A 6,280-nucleotide genomic window follows, 5' to 3' on the forward strand; every position below is an offset into this window, starting at 1 on the left:
CCCTCGAACAGCCCTTTATCCAGTCAACATAGCGACTAACAAAGGCGTAAGGTCAGCAGGGCGTCGGCATGGGGTTCAGTAAGCAAGGCTACAGGCCCCTTGCTCGGTAGTTTTATGAAGGGTTTTCCTTACCTTGACAGGATCTGGGCTGAAGGAGTGCTGCTCCCCGTCCTGGATTAGGCCGGGAGGTGTGAGGACATGAGGTGAGGCTGTTCCTTCGTCGGTGAAGGCCGTGGTGCCGTATGTAGCAATAACATAAACCCTGGTGGTTGGTGCCCAAGGTGGAGAAAGCCGGCATTGCCGGGTTACCTTCAGAGCCGAACTTCGTGGACTGAAACTGCGTTTTGAGGATGTATTGTTTTCAGCGGCAAAACGGGTTTCTTAATTTCTGACCTCCAGGTTTCTCCTCATCCTTTACACCTGCAGCCACACCTCTGCTGTCCTCTTACCTACTGACACACAGATTGGTGAGCTGGGATTAAGGAGCTGCTCTAATGTAACATCCCACCAAAACCTGGTTATCCTAGAAGGTAAATACAGAGATTAAGCAGCTAGCTTAGCCCCGACAGTACCTACAGACAGAATTGTGAGCTCTAACACAGCATGTGTTCAGCATAAATAGGCTCAGAAAGAGCAACTGGGAAAATTGACTTAAAAAAAGAAGATTAAGGCACTTGAGAATTTATGACCATCACGCTAGGAATCCATAGTACTAAATTCACTTTTATTTCAGTAACTAAATCAGACCATTCCATGGATATTTTTAGGCTGACACATACCGCCATGAGAGTGATACTGAAAAGTGAACTGTGGAGTAAATGACAGTACAGTGCATTAGGTAGAAATGTAGCTTCATCACCTCTCAATGTAGCAAGTTCTTAGCACTGGCTGTCTTGATTCACATCCGTATTTAAAAACAGTAAGGTTAAAACGTTGTAGCAAAATTTTTTGCTGCAACAAAAAAATCAGCTCTTGGAAGCACTTCTGGAGAAGTCCCCAGAGGGCAACCTTGCTCTTCATTTCAAGAAATGATTCGGCCCCTGCTTATAGCAGCATCATCTGTATTGACATTTCCGTTGCAGTAACTCTCAGGGTGTATTAAATTTGGTTGTAAAAAATCAAACTAAATAGGCACAAAAAAAGACACAGAATGTTTCTGTATTATGCAGTCTCAGTTTTCAGTCTTGTACACTGTGAACAAAAAACAACTGACAACAGGATGTAAGGTGCTTTTGCAGGCATTGGGAGACTGCCTACTGCAAACTAATTAATTGCAGAATTCATTAGGCAATCCAGACTGTTCAAACTTTTATCTACAGATTATATGATCATTAAAGATGCAGCCTATTAGTGTCATCTTGAATGTGTACAGCCCTGTATGCTGTTTTACAGCAAGTACCATGCAATTTAATCTAAACCAGTCTAAATGACACCAAATTATCACAGCTGCCAAATCTGAACCCTTACTTAGATTTATATTTTTAAAATTATTTTTAAGGATAACTCTGTATCTCTCATCCAGGCATAACCAAATTATGAGGAGTTTGATAAGTGGATAACATTTTTGTACTTCATATCCTATGTCTGAAAGTCTATACATTTCACAGACAAACACGAACAGAACATTTCTGTAGGATGAACTTTTTGCGGAAATTAAGAAATCAGTGTGTGGAAGCTAACCTTGGGTAAGAGCAGGTGGAGGCTGTTTGAAACCGCTGGAAATCTCGTAATAAATTCCACCTGCACATGGTGCACCTAGACAAGGCTGTGATCAGGACATGATTACATAGGATGTCTGTTTCTTGAGTCCGAAATAGAAGTCACTGGTCTGATTCATCTTTTACTTATGCAGATTTTAATCTATTTCCCCCCTGGCTTCAGTATAAATAATGGTGTAGGTCCTTTCTTTGTTGTCTTCCAGCTGTATGTCTGATTTAGAACAAGAGCGGGGCCTCCTCATTTGTAAACAATGAAGTAACAGCAAGCATTGTCTTGCGACAGCTAGTGATTTCTTTCCATGGTGCTGACACTGAATTTGTACTTAATGTTTTCTTTAACCCCCCCCCCTCTTTTTTTAAATTGGTTTCAAGAAGAAGGGGTGGTGACAGAAGAGCCATCTTCCTTGAGCCTAGTGTTCTTAATTTTAAAACATGCTGGTGATAGCTTGAATTTACCTATAGATTTTTGGGGATACGGGGGAAGTAGGTGTTAGAAAACTGCAATTTTCTCACAGCCATTTAGTGCCTGCAAGCCAGTCCACAAAGTAACTCAGATATCATCCTGGTTTTTAATAGTCCTCCTGCACACCCCATATTTTGCAGTGGAATATCAAAGTGAAAATGCTTTCTAAAAAGTAAATAAAAGATTTCTATAAGTAGAAATAGGAAAAAGAGTGAAAATAATGGAGTCACATGAGAATAAGTGGGATGAGATGACCTTTAACCTGCGAGTTTATGGATGATACTACTGTTAGCAAAGAGGGCTGCAGGAGATTGGATATACTAGGGGTGACCAGCAACCCTAGTAACCAAGCCAGGAACTCGGGGAGTATAAGTGTAATAGCCAGAAGGATAGGCAGGTTGTAATTCGTCCCCTTGAAGAAATTTCCTGGCAGTGTGTTCAGAAGGTTTGGAAAGAGAAATTGCAGACTGTAGGAGGACTTTAGAGTTGAGCAGATGTTTTTGGGTTTTGTTTCTGGGGTTTTTTGGTTTCTTTTCCAGAAAAACATATAACTTCAGGATGTGGGAGCTCCTGCTCCCAAGAAGGATTCCAAGAGCAGCTCAGCTGCATTCTGTATGCCACCTATATAGTCCTAATTAATCATTAATTTGTACCTCTCACTTTCATCTGAGAGCTCTCAATATATTTCACCAAGACCAGGTAATAAAATGGTACAAGTACTTCATCATGTCCCATGCTCCCGTGTCAGGCTTGCTGTAAATTTAATCTTTTCCTCTGCTGCTCTAAGAGCTAGCATCTAATTTCTCTCTGTGTGGGTAGTAAGTGCATCCTTGCAGTGTATGAAGGTAAGGGAAAATGAGTCTGTGAAGGCTTGAGGAATAGAATTGGAAAATTTCCAGTTCATCCCTGCTAACTGGTTATTACTGTACTGACAAGCAATCCTGAAATTGTTTTTTCTCAGTCCAGGCTCAGTTGACAATACTGTAAAACACCTGCACAGATGACACATGTTCACATTTCCTTGCACCAACATGGACACCTAGTACTAAAGGCTCAGGTCTGCAGTGGAGAGTCTTCTTCCATTGATGTCAGTGAGAGTAGAAGTAGACTTAAAATAAGTGGAACACTAATCTGTTTCTCCACTCTTAAACAATAGGCCAGCCCGTGAAGGACTGAAACACATACGTAATATGGAGAAGCAAATTTCTGCTTTTGTCTGTAACATGAGTAATCCCATGGGAACAGAGTACCTTCCCCAGGGCTTTTGGTCAGAGACTTTTCAGATAATGCATCCATAAAACATCTGAAGTCATAGATTTAGGAGGAGGGCACAGCTCATGGCATGCAGTAGTGAATTTCTCCTGTAATAAGAAAGTGTGTGAGAGGGGAAAAAAAAACCCTTTTTTTTCTTTTTTCCTTTTTTTTTTAACCAGTTAATTTGCATCTTATCAGTGGGGAACTAGAAGTGTTTGGAAAAGGATGAAAGCAAATCCATAATGAAACTCTGTGAGTGGAGTAGCTTCCATTTTCTTTTGGCCTCAGAGGGCACCAGGGAAAGTGTGGGGGTGGCTGGGTGCTGCTGCTGCAGACGCTGCTGTGTTGATGAGGCTGGGAGAGAGGCTCCAAGCAAGGTCCATCCACCAGTGGGTTCCTCCCCTCCCACCGCCCCAGCTTAGACATACCACTCGCGCTGCATCCACCCTGCCAGTACCCCCTAGGTTAGACAGGACCCTGGGCAAACACCCTCCTACATCTTTTTTCCCTGCTGCCACAAGCAATCTGTCACTCCTCCCCTCAAACCACCCTCCACCTACGTACAAAACCATAACTGTAAGGAACGCCCTCTTCCCTTCCCCCTTCCCTCCCCACGGGTCTGTTCTTCTTAGTGGGTGAAAAATGCTATCTTCCTAGCGATCAGGTCACCCCTGAATTTGGCTTTGAGACCCAAGCTGTTTGGTATCTTTTAGGACCACAGCTGGGAAAGCTCTGATTGCAGATCTATTGTGTTAGTTTTTCATTTGCATGTAATTGCACATGTGCAGGTGGGAAGGGGCTATTTGCTTCCCACTTGCTTTGATATGCCTCCCTTCCTAAGAGGACCGCTTCCTTCCCTTCCTGCTCTCGGCCTCCCACACATCCAGCAATGAGAAATGCTGCAGAAAACTGACCAGCTACCAACCCGCCCACCTGAGGAGGAGGAGGAGCACTAGCAGCAGCAGCAGCACTTTTCTCTCTGTCTCAGCTTTTTAAACACAGTTAAAAAGAGCTGAAGTGTGGGTGGAAATAGCTGTAGGGAGTGTGTGTGGGAATGGGGCCAGAGGAAAGTGAATTTTCTGTTGGTAGGACAGTTAACTTCCAGTGGACCAAAAAAATCCCCCAAGGATATCTTACTCCTGAGGGTGTCTTCGGGTGTATGATTAGTTCTTAAGGTTGAGTTGCCCAGGTCTGGAAAGAATGAAACTGAGTTTCTTTTTACCTGGTAGTGCAAGTGATGGTACAGTGGCAGACCGCACTCCTCACTCAGGGGAGCTTGCCTACAAGACTTTGGGAGTCTGCTTAGCAAATGATACTTGCATTGCATCCCGTTGTGTCATCACGTCTGTTGTTCTGCTCGCGGTGTATCTGCTTGATTCTGTGAGAGTCAGAGCTGCCTGAATGTAGGAAGAGAAAAAGGCATGTGGTTTTCACACAGTGTGGGTCTGTATTTCAAAATACTATCCCTGTTGGACCTCTTGAAATAGCACTATCCCAGAATATCAGTTAATTCAAGATTTACTCTAAATTTGTTCTTCTATATGAAATTAAATTCAAGCATATTTATGTTAACAGGATGTTATTTGAGGTGCTTTGCTTGTATTACATGAAAATAGCAGTGAAACTAGTATAGGAAAACAGAACTTGTAAGGCTAGTAGTATAGAGTGCAAAGTGGTACTGCTGTTTCTTAAGAAATCTCTCTGATAGACTCCATGAACCAAGGGTACAGAACAGCTTTCAGGTTCTGACTTGGTTTGACTTAACTACCTGGAATAGAGGTTTTACAATATGTAATCCTAATCAAATTCGTCCTAACTTGAGTTAGTTACAGGCATTTTTCTCAATCCAAAACTCTACCCATAAATTTATTTTGACTAGATTTCTCACCAGCATTAGACTTATATATATAGACATATCCATTACTGATGCAGTAATGTATATAATGATGATCTTATATCAGGATGTGGTCTGTAATGATTCAAAGAGATGCAATAAGATCCAATTAATGAAATTTGATTCTCAAAGTATAGGAGATTTTTAAAAAATATTGTATAGGGCATGTAATTTTTTCCTAGTGAGTAGTAACCTCAGACTTGGTATTTGAATGGATTTAGCCCTGTGAAGTAACTTTCTTCCTGGAAAAGGAGTGTGAAATCATGTCATAAGGCAACTTACCTTCCAGCCAAGACATAGCAGTTTGCCAGACCTGTTTCACAGACCAGGACTGCACAGATACTATGCAGTAGGGAACTGGGCTCACTGACTTCAGTGCCTCCCCACCACCAGCCTGTCTCTTGTAGCTCTGGAGATTTTACCCTAGAGTAGGAATGAAAAATGCAGGCATAATTCCTTATGCTGATCAGCTCAGAAACAAAGTAAGTTATGAATAAGCCTAATTAACACATTTGCTTGTGACACAACGTAATGATCAGCTGATGGACTTAAGTTACCAAGAGCTAAAGCAGTATCAATGGAGATGTAACCTTAATGGAACTAATTATCCTGATGTTTTAAAAGTCTTATTTCTGAATGGTGATTAATATTTTAAATATATCTTTATAACCTTCTGCTGAATCTTATGTAACTCATAATTATAATCTACTGGAATTACATACCCACCCTGAGGAGGAACAATATTCCAAATAGTAAGTTCATGTCACTTGACTGATTTACTTTAAAACATTGCAGTAATTCCTTTGTCAGTAGCATTTTGAAGCACTATTGGCCCACTTGTAATTCTGTCTCACATTTAGCATTGGTTCAGTTAACTTTAAAGGTAGTGCTTTTCATACCTTTTATATCAATGAATGTACATCAGATTTTAAATGCAGATTATATGCTTAT

At 41.4% G+C, this 6,280-nt stretch overlaps 1 long non-coding RNA gene across 1 annotated transcript in view; it reads left to right on the forward strand.

Moving 5' to 3' along the window:
• The first annotated feature begins 1 nt into the window (after window position 1).
• The window catches only part of LOC104829555, a 13,813-nt gene continuing 7,534 nt past the window's right edge, over window positions 2-6,280 (forward strand). The window contains exons 1-4 of the long non-coding RNA XR_774143.1: window positions 2-51; window positions 141-203; window positions 400-530; window positions 3,615-3,687. This is a non-coding gene — a long non-coding RNA (uncharacterized LOC104829555). The remainder of the gene's footprint in view (window positions 52-140; window positions 204-399; window positions 531-3,614; window positions 3,688-6,280) is intronic.

The sequence above is a fragment of the Haliaeetus leucocephalus genome, unplaced genomic scaffold (genome assembly GCF_000737465.1).
Source record: "Haliaeetus leucocephalus isolate CR32 unplaced genomic scaffold, Haliaeetus_leucocephalus-4.0 Scaffold1, whole genome shotgun sequence".
Classification (NCBI taxonomy): Eukaryota; Metazoa; Chordata; class Aves; order Accipitriformes; family Accipitridae; genus Haliaeetus; species Haliaeetus leucocephalus.